This window comes from Arachis hypogaea, chromosome 6 (genome assembly GCF_003086295.3).
Source record: "Arachis hypogaea cultivar Tifrunner chromosome 6, arahy.Tifrunner.gnm2.J5K5, whole genome shotgun sequence".
In the NCBI taxonomy this organism is placed as follows: Eukaryota; Viridiplantae; Streptophyta; class Magnoliopsida; order Fabales; family Fabaceae; genus Arachis; species Arachis hypogaea.
This window is the reverse complement of record NC_092041.1, coordinates 29,047,994-29,060,460: the sequence shown is the minus strand read 5'-3', so window position 1 is coordinate 29,060,460 and position 12,467 is coordinate 29,047,994. Positions and strand designations below refer to the sequence as shown.

General features: G+C 37.0%; 1 non-coding gene across 1 annotated transcript; it reads right to left on the bottom strand.

Moving 5' to 3' along the window:
* Window positions 1-2,958: 2,958 nt before the first annotated feature.
* LOC112700349 (small nucleolar RNA R71) lies at window positions 2,959-3,062 on the bottom strand. The gene has a single exon (XR_003153257.1). It is a non-coding gene; the product is annotated as a small nucleolar RNA R71 (small nucleolar RNA).
* Between the last annotated feature and the right edge of the window lie 9,405 nt (window positions 3,063-12,467).

The window sequence follows — 12,467 nt, the reverse complement described above, 5'->3', positions numbered from 1 at the left end:
GGTGGAGTTTCTACAAACCATAGATGAAGGGTGTGGAGCTCTGCTGTACCTCAAGTTTTAATACAATTACTACTGTTTCTATTAAATTCTCTTTATTCCTATTCTAAGATATTCGTTGCACTTCAACTTGATGAATGTGATGATCCATGACACTCATCATCATTCTCACCTATGAACGCGCGTGACTGACAGCCACTTCCGTTCTACCTTAGGCCAGGCGCATATCTCTTAGATTCCTTAAACAGAATCTTCGTGGTATAAGCTAGATTGATGGCGGCATTCATGAGAATCCGGAAAGTCTAAACCTTGTCTGTGGTATTCCGTGTAGGATTCTGGGATTGAATGACTGTGACGAGCTTCAAACTCCTGAAGGCTGGGCGTTAGTGACAGACGCAAAAGAATCATGGGATTCTATTCCAACCTGATTGAGAACCGACAGATGATTAGCCGTGCTGTGACAGAGCATTTGGACCTTTTTCACTAAGAGGATGGGATGTAGCTATTGACAACGGTGATGCCCTACATACAGCTTGCTTCATACCAACAATCTCTGTGGGATCGACCCTTACTCACGTAACGTTTATTACTTGGACGACCCAGTACACTTGCTGGTTAGTTGAACGGGGTTGTGTCCACATATAGCAAAGAGCCATTATAATTATTCCATACAACAACAAAGAATATAACATTGATGATCACAATTTTGTCCACCAAGTTTTTGGCACCGTTACCGGGGATTGTTGAGTTTGAACAACTGACGGTTCATCTTGTTGCTCAGATTAGGTAATTTTCTTTTCAAAATTTTTCTTTTCTTTTTCATTTTTCCAAACTTTATTTTCGAAAAAAAATTAATAAAAATCCAAAAAAATCATAAAATCATTAAAATAAAAAATATTTGGTGTTTCTTGTTTGAGTCTTGAGTCAATTTTTAAGTTTGGTGTCAATTGCATGCTTTAAAATTTTTTTTTTGCATTTTTTAGAAAATTCATGCATTCATGGTGTTCTTCATGATCTTCAAGTTGTTCTTGACAAGCCTTCTTGTTTGATCTTGATGTTTTCTTGTTTTGTGTTGTTTGTTGTTTTTCATATGCATTTTTTGTTTATTAGAGTCCATGCATTAAAGATTCCTAAGTTTGGTGTCTTGCATGTTTTCTTTGCATCAAAAATCTTTCAAAATTATGTTCTTGATATTCATCATGATCTTCAAAGTGTTCTTGGTGTTCATCTTGACATTTATAGTATTCTTGCATGCATCTTGTGTTTGATCCAAAATTTTCATATTTTGGGTCATTTTTATGTTTTTCTCTCTCATCTTTAAAAATTCAAAAATAAAAAAATATCTTTTCCTTATTTTCCTCCAAATTTTCGAAAATTTGAGTTGACTTGGTCAAAAATTTTTAAAATTAGTTATTTCTCACAAGTCAAGTCAATTTTTCAATTTTAAAAATCATATCTTTTTAAAATCTTTTTCAAAAATCATATCTTTTTAATTTTTTTATTAGTTTCAAAAAATTCAAAATCTTTTCAAAATCTTTTTCTTATCTTTATATCATGTTTTCGAAATTACACTAACAATTAATGTGATTGATTCAAAAATTTGAAGTTTGTTACTTTCTTGTTAAGAAAGGTTCAATCTTTAAAATTTTAGAATCCTATCTTTTAGTTTCTTGTTAGTTAAGTAATTACTTTTAATTTTAAAAATTAAATCTTTTTCAAAATATCTTTTTCTTAAAAATCTTATCTTTTTATCTTATCTATTTATCTTATCTTTTTATCTTATCTTTTTTTTAAAATTTTATCTTTTTTCAAAATTTGATTTAAAAAAACATCTTATCTAACTTCTTATCTTCTTATCTTTTCAAATTTAATTTTAATATTTTTTATCTTTTTATCTTATCTATTTATCTTATCTTTTTATCTTATCTTTTTTTTTAATTTTATCTTTTTTCAAAATTTGATTTAAAAAAATATTTTATCTAACTTCTTATCTTCTTATCTTTTCAAATTTAATTTTAATATTTTTTTCAAACTAACTATTTGACTTTTTATTTGTTTCTTATCTTTTTTAAAACCACCTAACTACTTTTCCCCCTCTAATTTTCGAAAATACCTCCCTCTCTTTCAAAAAAAAATTCTTTTTAATTGTTTAAATTTTAATTTTAATCATATCTTATCTTTAATTTTTCAAAATCACTAACCACTTTTTCAAAATTATTTTCGAAATTCTCTATCTCTCCTTCTATCTATTTATTTATTTATTCACTAACACTTCTCTTCATCTCTCTTCATCTCAGATCACCACCTCTATTCTTACCCATTCTTCTTCACTCTTCTTTCCTTTCTTCTTCTACTAACAATAAGGATCCTCTTTACTATGACATAGAGGATTCCTCTTTCTTTTCTTGTTCTCTTCTTCCCTATATGAGCAGGAACAAGGAAAAAGGCACTCTTGTTGAAGCTGATCCAGAACCTGAAAGGACTCTGAAGAGGAAACTAAGAGAAGCTAAATTACAACAATCCAGAGGCAACCTTTTTGAAATTTTCGAACAAGAGAAGGAGATGGCAGCCGAACCCAACAACAATAATGCAAGGAGAATGCTTGGTGATTTCACAAAACCAATGTCCAAATTTGATGGAAGAAGCATCTCCATTCCTGCCATTGGAGCCAACAATTTTGAGCTAAAACCTCGGCTAGTTGCTTTAATGCAACAAAACTGCAAGTTTCATGGACTTCCATCTGAAGATCCTTATCAGTTTTTAACTAAGTTCTTGCAGATTTGTGAGATTGTAAGGACGAATGGAGTAGATCCTAAAGTCTACAGGCTCATGCTTTTCCCTTTTGTTGTAAGAGACAGAGCTAGAACATGGTTAGACTCACAACCAAAAGATAGCCTGGACTCCTGGCAAAAACTGGTCACGACCTTCTTGGATAAATTTTTTCCTCCTCAAAAGCTGAGCAAGCTTAGAGTGGATGTTCAAACCTTCAAGCAAAAGGATGGTGAATCCCTCTATGAAGCTTGGGAAAGATACAAGCAGTTGACCAAAAGGTGTCCATCTGACATGTTTTCAGAATGGACCATATTAGATATATTCTATTATGGTCTATCTGAATTTTCGAAAATGTCATTGGACCATTCTGCAGGTGGATCCATTCACCTAAAGAAAACACCTGCAGAAGCTCAAGAACTTATTGACATGGTTGCAAATAACCAATTCATGTACACTTCTGAGAGGAATTCCGTGAATAATGGGATGCCTCAAAGGAAAGGAGTTCTTGAAATTGATGCTCTGAATGCCATATTGGCTCAGAACAAAGTGTTGACTCAGCAAGTCAACATGATCTCTCAAAGTCTGAATGGATGGCAAAATGCATCTAACAGTACTAAAGAGGCAGCTTCTGAAGAAGCTTATGATCCTGAAAATCCTGTAATGGCAGAGGTTAATTACATGGGTGAACCTTATGGAAACACCTATAACTCATCATGGAGAAATCATCCAAATTTCTCATGGAAGGATTAACAAAAGCCTCAACAAGGCTTTAATAATGGTGGAAGAAATAAGCTCAGTAATAACAAGCCTTTTCCATCATCTTCTCAGCAACAGACAGAGGATTCTGAACAGAGCTCCTCTAATTTGGCAAACTTAGTCTCTGATCTGTCAAAGGCCACTTTAAGTTTCATGAGTGAAACAAGGTCCTCCATTAGGAATTTGGAGGCACAAGTGGGCCAGCTGAGTAAGAAAGTCATTGAAGCTCCTCCCAGTATTCTCCCAAGCAATACAGAAGAGAATCCAAAAGGAGATTGCAAGGCCATTGAAGTAATCAATATGGCCGAATGCACAAGGGAGGAGAAGGACGAAAATCCTAGTGAGGAAGACCTCCTGGGACGTCTCTCAGGCAAGAAGGAGTTCCCTGTTGAGGACCTAAAGGAATTTGAGGCTCATATAGAGACCATAGAGATTCCACTAAATCTCTTTCTGCCATTCATGAGCTCTGAAGACTATTCCTCCTCAGAAGAGGATGAAGATGTAACTAGAGAGCAAGTTGCTCAATATCTAGGAGCTATCATGAAGCTGAATGCCAAGTTGTTTTGTAATAAGACTTGGGAAGGTAAATCCTTCTTGCTCATTAGTGAACTAGATACATGGATTCAGAAAACTCTACCTCAAAAGAGACAAGATCCTGGTAAATTCTTAATACACTATACCATAGGCACCATGACCTTTAACAAGGCTCTGTGTGACTTGGGGTCAGGAATAAATCTTATGCCACTCTCTGTAATGGAGAAACTGGGGATCATTGAGGTACAGCCTGCCTTATCTCACTTCAATTGGCAGACAAGTCAGTAAGACAAGCTTATGGATTAGTAGAGGACGTGTTAGTAAAGGTTGAAAGCCTTTACATCCCTGCTGATTTCATAATCTTAGACACTAGGAAGGAAGAAGATGAATGCATCATCCTTGGAAAAACCCTTCCTAGCCACAGCAGAAGCTGTGATTGATGTTAGCAGAGGAGAATTAGTCCTTCAATTGAATGGGGACTACCTTGTGTTTAAAGCTCAAGGACCTTCCTCTACAACCATGGAGAGGAAGCATGAAAAGCTTCTCTCAGTACAGAGTCAAAAAGAGCCCCCACAGTCAAACTCTAAGTTTGGTGTTGGGAGGCCACAACCAAACTCTAAGTTTGGTGTTGAGAAGCCCCCTCATTCAAACTCTAAGTTTGGTGTTGGGAGGCCCTCATCATGCTCTGAATATTTGTGAGGCTCCATGAGAGCCCACTGTCAAGCTAATGACACTAAAGAAGCGCTTGTTGGGAGGCAACCCAATTTTTATTTATCTAACTTTAATTTTATTTTATTGTTATTTTGTGTTTTATTAGGTTCATGATCATGTGGAGTCACGAAAAAAAATACTAAAATTAAAAAACAGAATCAAAAATAGCAGAAGAAAAATCACACCCTGGAGGAAGGACTTACTGGCATTTAAACGCCAGTAAGGTGCATCTGGCTGGCGTTCAATGCCAGAAACATGCTACACATGGGCGTTGAACGCCCAGAACGTGCACCACTTCGGCGTTTAACCGCCAGAATGGTATGCTAAGGCATTTTACATGCCTAATTGGAGCAGGGATGTAAATCCTTGACACCTCAGGATCTGTGGACCCCACAGGATCATCTCAGGATCTGTGGACCCCACAGGATCCCCACCTAACATATTCCCACCTTACCTCCTAATCCTATAACACACTTTCCCAAAAACCTTTCTTCCCAAATCACCTTAATCCCTCTTCCCCATCATCTCTTCACCACTCACATCCATCCATCCTTCCCACCCAAACCCACCCTACATGGCCAAAACACAAACATCTCTCCCTCTCCCCCATATCTTCTTCTCCTTCTTCTATTCTTTCTTCTTTTGCTCGAGGGCGAGCAACATTCTAAGTTTGGTGTGGTAAAAGCATAGCTTTTTTTTTGCTTTTCTTGCTTTTCCATAACCATTGATGGCACCTAAGGCCAGAGAAACTTCAAAAAAAAAGAGAAAAGAAAGAGAAGAGAAAAGAGAAGACAAAAGCTTCCACCTCTGAGTCATGGGAGATGGAGAGATTCATCTCAAGGGAGCATGAGAAATTCCCTCTTCAAATCCCTGAGATACCTCAGGGGATACATGTTCCTCCACATAATTATTGGAAGCAACTAAGGATAGGAACACCAAAATCACTAGGGATCATGCAACAGAAGCAAGGAAGAGACATAAAGGAGCTCAAAAAGCACCATTGGACCTTCAAGAAGGCGCCACACTCACTCAGGTGGACTCATTCCTTGTTCTTATTTTCTCTGCTTTTCGGTTTTTATATGTTTACCTATGTTTTGTGTCTCTATTTCATGATCATTAGTAGTTAGTAACTATGACTTAAAGTTATGAATAATTCCATGAATCCTTCACCTCTCTTAAATGAAAAATGTTTTAATTCAAAATAACAAGAAGTACATGAATTTCGAATTTATCTTTGAATTTAGTTTAATTATATTGATGTGGTGATAATACTTTTTGTTTTCTGAATGAATGCTTGAACAGTGCATATTTTTGATCTTGTTGTTTATGAATGTTAAAATTGTTGGCTCTTGAAAGAATGATGAACAAAGAAAAATATTATTGATGATCTGAAAAATCATGAAATTGATTCTTGAAGCAAGAAAAAGCAGTGAAAAACAAAAGCTTGCGAAAAAAAATAGAAAGAAAAAGAAAAAGCAAGCAGAAAAAGCCAATAGCCCTTAAAACCAAGAGGCAAGGGTAAAAAGGATCCAAGGCTTTGAGCATCAATGGATAGGAAGGCCCAAGGAAATAAAATCCAGGCCTAAGCGGCTAAATCAAGTTGTCCCTAACCATGTGCTTGTGTCATGAAGGTCCAAGTGAAAAGCTTGAGACTGAGTGGTTAAAGTCGTGATCCAAAGCAAAAAGAGTGTGCTTAAGAGCTCTGGACACCTCTAACTGGGGACTCTAGCAAAGCTGAGTCACAATCTGAAAAGGTTCACCCAGTCATGTGTCTGTGGCATTTATGTATCCGGTGGTAATACTAGAAAACAAAGTGCTTAGGGCCACGGCCAAGACTCATAAGTAGCTGTGTTCAAGAATCAACATACTTAATTAGGAAAGTCAATAACACTATCCGAAATTCTAATTTCCTAGAGAAGCTAATCATTCTAAACTTCAAAGGAAAAAGTGAGATGCCAAAACTGTTCAGAAGCAAAAAGCTACAAGTCCCGCTCATCTAATTAGAATTAATATTCATTGATATTTTGGAATTTATAGTATATTCTCTTCTTTTTATCCTATTTGATTTTCAGTTGCTTGGGGACAAGCAACAATTTAAGTTTGGTGTTGTGATGAGCGGATAATTTATACGCTTTTTGGCATTGTTTTTAGGTAGTTTTTAGTAAGTTCAAGCTACTTTTAGGGATGTTTTTATTAGTTTTTATGTTAAATTCACATTTCTGGACTTTACTATGAGTTTGTGTGTTTTTATGTGATTTCAGGTAATTTCTGGCTGAAATTGAGGGACTTGAGCAAAACTCTGATAGGAGGCTGACAAAGGACTGCTGATGCTGTTGGAATCTGACCTCCCTGCACTCGAAATGGATTTTCTAGAGCTACAAAATTCCAAATGGCGCGCTCTCAACGGCGTTGGAAAGTAGACATCTAGAGCGTTTCAGAAATATATAATAGTTCATACTTTATTCGGGAATTGACAACGAAAACTGGCGCACAACTCTAGTTCCATGTTGTTGTCTGGAGTAAAACGCCAGAAACACGTCACGACCCGGAGTTGAACGCCCAAAACACGTTACAACTTGGCGTTCAACTCCAAAAGAAGCCTCAGCTCGTGGATAGATCAAGCTCAGCCCAAACACACACCAAGTGGGCCCCGGAAGTGGATTTATGCGTCAATTACTTACTCATGTAAACCCTAGTAGCTAGTCTAGTATAAATAGGATAATTTACTATTGTATTAGACATCTTTGGTCTCAGTTTTATTTTATTCTTCGTCTTATGAGGCTATTGATCACGTTTTGGGGGCTGGCCATTCGGTCATGCCTGAACCTTTCACTTATGTATTTTCAACGGTGGAGTTTCTACACACCATAGATGAAGGGTGTGGAGCTCTGCTGTACCTCAAGTTTTAATACAATTACTACTATTTCTATTCAATTCTCTTTATTCGTATTCTAAGATATTCGTTGCACTTCAACATGATGAATGTGATGATCTGTGACACTCATCATCATTCTCACCTATGAACGTGCGTGACTGACAACCACTTTCGTTCTACCTTAGGCCAGACGCATATCTCTTAGATTCCTTAAACAGAATCTTCGTGGTATAAGCTAGATTGATGGCGGCATTCATGAGAATCCGAAAAGTCTAAACCTTGTCTGTGATATTCTGAGTAGGATTCTGGGATTGAATGACTGTGACGAGCTTCAAACTCCTGAAGGCTGGGCGTTAGTGACAGATGCAAAAGAATCAAGGGATTCTATTCCAACCTGATTGAGAACCGACAGATGATTAGCCGTGCTGTGACAGAGCATTTGGACCTTTTTCACTGAGAGGATGGGATGTAGCCATTGACAACGGTGATGCCCTACATACAGCTTGCCATGGAAAGGAGTAAGAATGATTGAAGGAAGAAGTAGGAAAGTAGAAAAATAAAGGGCACAGTATATCCATACGCTTATCTGAAATTCCCACCATTAATTTACATAAGTATTTCTATCCTATGTTATTTATCCTTATTTCTTGCTTATTATTTATTATTATTCGAAAATCCATAATCAATTATAATCCGCCTGACTGAGATTTATAAGATGACCATAGCTTGCTTCATACCAACAATCTCTGTGGGATCGACCCTTACTCACGTAAGGTTTATTACTTGGACGACCCAGTACACTTGCTGGTTAGTTGAATGGAGTTGTGTCCACACATAGCAAAGAGCCATTATAATTATTCCATACAACAACAAAGAATACAACATTGATGATCACAATTTCGTCCACCAGCCTTAAACACAAGGGATTCTTCATTCACTTGAATGATCAATTCTCCTCTGTCAACATCAATTACAGCCTTTGCTGTGGCTAGGAAGGGTCTGCCAAGGATGATGGATTCATCCATGCACTTCCCAGTCTCTAGGACTATGAAATCAGCAGGGATGTAATGGTCCTCAATCTTTAGCAGAACATCCTCTACAAGTCCATAAGCTTGCTTTCTTGAATTGTCTGCCATCTCTAGTGAGATTCTTGCAGCTTGTACCTCAAAGATCCCTAGCTTCTCCATTACAGAGAGAGGCATGAGGTTTATGCTTGACCCTAAGTCACACAGAGCCTTCTCGAAGGTCATGGTGCCTAATGCACAAGGTACTGAGAACTTCCCAGGGTCCTGTTTCTTTTGAGGTAATCTCTGCCTAGTCAAGTCGTCCAGTTCTTTGGTGAGCAAAGGGGGTTCATCCTCCCAAGTCTCATTACCAAATAACTTATCATTTAGCTTCATGATTGCTCCAAGGTACTTAGCAACTTGCTCTTCAGTGACATCTTCGTCCTCTTCAGAGGAAGAATACTCATCAGAGCTCATGAATGGCAGAAGTAAATCCAATGGAATCTCTATGGTCTTAGTGTGAGCCTCAGATTCCCATGGTTCCTCATTAGGGAACTCATTGGAGGTCAGTGGACGTCCATTGAGGTCTTCCTCAGTGGCGATCACTGCCTCTTCCTTCTCTCCAATTTCGGCCATGATGATGGCCTTACACTCTCCTTTTGGATTCTCTTCTGTATTGCTTGGAAGAGTACTAGGAGGGAGTTCGGTAACTTTCTTACTCAGCTGACCCACTTGTGCCTCCAAGTTTCTAATGGAGGACCTTATTTCAGTCATGAAGCTTTGAGTGGTTTTGATTAGATCAGAGACCATGGTTGCTAAGTCAGAGTGGCTCTGCTTAGATTTCTCTGTCTGTTGCTGAGAAGATGATGGAAAAGGCTTGCCATTGCTAAACCTGTTTCTTCCACCATTATTGTTGTTGAAACCTTGTTGAGGTCTCTATTGATCCTTCCATGAGAGATTTGGATGATTTCTCCATGAAGAATTATAGGTGTTTCCATAGGGTTCTCCCATGTAATTCACCTCTTCCATTGATGGGTTCTCATGATCATAAGCTTCTTCTTCAGATGAAGTGTCCTTAGTATTGCCTGGTGCAGCTTGCATTCCAGACAGACTTTGAGAAATCATATTGACTTGCTGAGTCAATATTTTGTTCTGATCCAATATGGCATTCAGACTATCAATCTCAAGAACTCCTTTCTTTTGATTTGTCCCATTGTTCACAGGATTCCTTTCTGAAGTGTACATGAATTGGTTATTTGTAACCATTTCAATGAGTTCTTGAGCTTCTGCAGGCATCTTCTTCAGATGAAGAGATCCTCCAACAGAGCTATCCAATGACATCTTGGACAGTTCAGACAGACCATCATAGAAGATACCTATGATGCTCCATTCAGAAAGCATGTCAGAAGGACACTTTCTGATCAATTGTTTGTATCTTTCCCAATCTTCATAGAGGGATTCACCTTCCTTCTATCTGAAGGTTTGGACTTCCACTCTAAGCTTACTCAATTTTTGAGGTGGAAAGAACCTTGCCAAGAAGGCGTTGACTAGCTTTTCCCAAGAGTTCAGGCTTTCTTTAGGTTGTGAGTCCAACCATATCCTAGCTCTGTCTCTTACAGCAAAAGGGAATAGCATAAGTCTGTAGACCTCAGGGTCAACCCCATTGGTCTTGACAGTGTCACAAATTTGCAAGAACTCAGCTAAAAACTGATGAGGATCTTCCAATGGAAGTCCATGGAACTTGCAATTCTGTTGCATTAGAGAAACTAATTGAGGCTTAAGCTCAAAGTTGTTTGCTCCAATGGCAGGGATAGAGATGCTTCTCCCATAAAAGTCGGGAGTAAGTGTAGTAAAGTCACCCAGCACCTTCCTTGCATTGTTGGCATTGTTGTTGTTTTCGGCTGCCATGTCTTCTTCTTGTTTGAAGATTTCTGTTAGGTCCTCTACAGAGAGTAGTGCTTTAGCTTCTCTTAGCTTTCGTTTCAAGGTCCTTTCAGGTTCAGGGTCAGCCTCAACAAGAATGCTTTTGTCTTTGCTCCTGCTCATATGAAAGAGAAGAGAACAAGAAAATATGGAATCCTCTATGTCACAGTATAGAGATTCCTTGAGATGTCAGAGGAAAAGAAGAATAGAAGGAGGAGGTAGAAGAAGAAGAATTCGAACTTATCAAGAGAGATAGAGTTCGAATTGTTGATAGTGGACGAGTGTTAGTCCTTAAATAGAAGGATGTGAGAAGAAGGGAAGAATTTTCGAAAATAAATTCAAAGATTTTGAAGAAATTTTGAAAAATTGAAGAATGATTTTCGAAAATTGAAGTTGGGAAAGAAATAAAGTGATTTTGAAAAAGATTTTGAAATAAGAAATCAAAAAGATATGATTGAAAACTATTTTGAAAAAGATGTGATTAAAAAGATATGATTGAAAAATAATTTAAAAAGATTTGATTTTTAAAATTAATGACTTGGCTAACAAGAAATTTAAAAGATATGATTCAGACATTAAACCTTTCTCAACAGAAAAGGCAACATACTTGAAATGTTGAATCAAATCATTAATTGTTAGCAAGTATTTTTGAAAAATGGAAAGAAATTGATTTTGAAAATATATGATTAAAAAGATATGATTTGAAAAAGATTTGATTTTGAAAAATTATGAAAACTTAAAAAAATTTGAATTAAAAACAAAATCTTCCCTCTTGTGCCATCCTGGCATTAAACGCCCAGAATGGTATCCATTATGGCGTTTAATGCCCAAAATGCTACCCTTTTGGGCGTTAAACGCCCAGCCAGGTACCCTGGCTGGCGTTTAAACGCCATTTTTCCTTCTTCACTGGGTGTTTTGAATGACCAGCTTTTTCTGTGTAATTCCTCTGCTGCATGTTCTGAATCTTCAATTCTCTGTATTATTGACTTGAAAAGACACAAATTAAATTTTTTTTTGAATTTTTAATGATGAGGAATAATTAAAATGCCACTAAGATCAAATAAACAATGCATGCAAGACACCAAACTTAGAAGTTTGTATACTATTGACACTAACAAATCGAGAATGCATATGAGAAACAACAAAACACTCAAGACAAGAGAATTTAAAGATCAGAGCAAGGAAATCATCAAGTACAACTTGAAGATCAATGAAGAACATAATGCATGTAATTTTCGAAAATTAGAAGAATAGAGACATGCAATGGACACCAAACTTAAAATTAGACACTAGACTCAAACAAGAAACATAAAATTATTTTTGGTTTTAAGATTTTATAATTTTTTTGGATTTTTTGAAAATTGAGTGGAAAAGAAAATAAGGATATCAAAATTCTTAATAAGAATTTCCAGGAATCATGCAATGTTAGTCTAAAGGTTTAGTCTAAAAAGATTAGACATGGCTAGCCAAGCTTCAGCAAGACATTACATTCAAGAGCTAAATTGATGAGAATCAATCAGCTTTGGTGATGATGAAAACATCATCTGAAACTCTAGAATTCATTCTTAAGAACTCTGAAGAACAAAATAAAATAAAATTACCTAATCTAAGCAACAAGATGAACCGTTAGTTGTCCAAACTCGAACAATCCCCAGCAATGGCGCCAAAAACTTGGTGCACAAAATTGTGATCATCAATGGTGCCATCAACATGGTACGCTCAATTGCAATCTCAACTCTTTATCACAACTTCGCACAACTAACCAGCAAGTGCACTGGGTCGTCCAAGTAATAAACCTTACGCGAGTAAGGGTCGATATTGTTGGTATGAAGCAAGCTATGGTCATCTTGTAAATCTCAGTCAGGCGGATTCAAATGGTTATGGAGGATTAATGA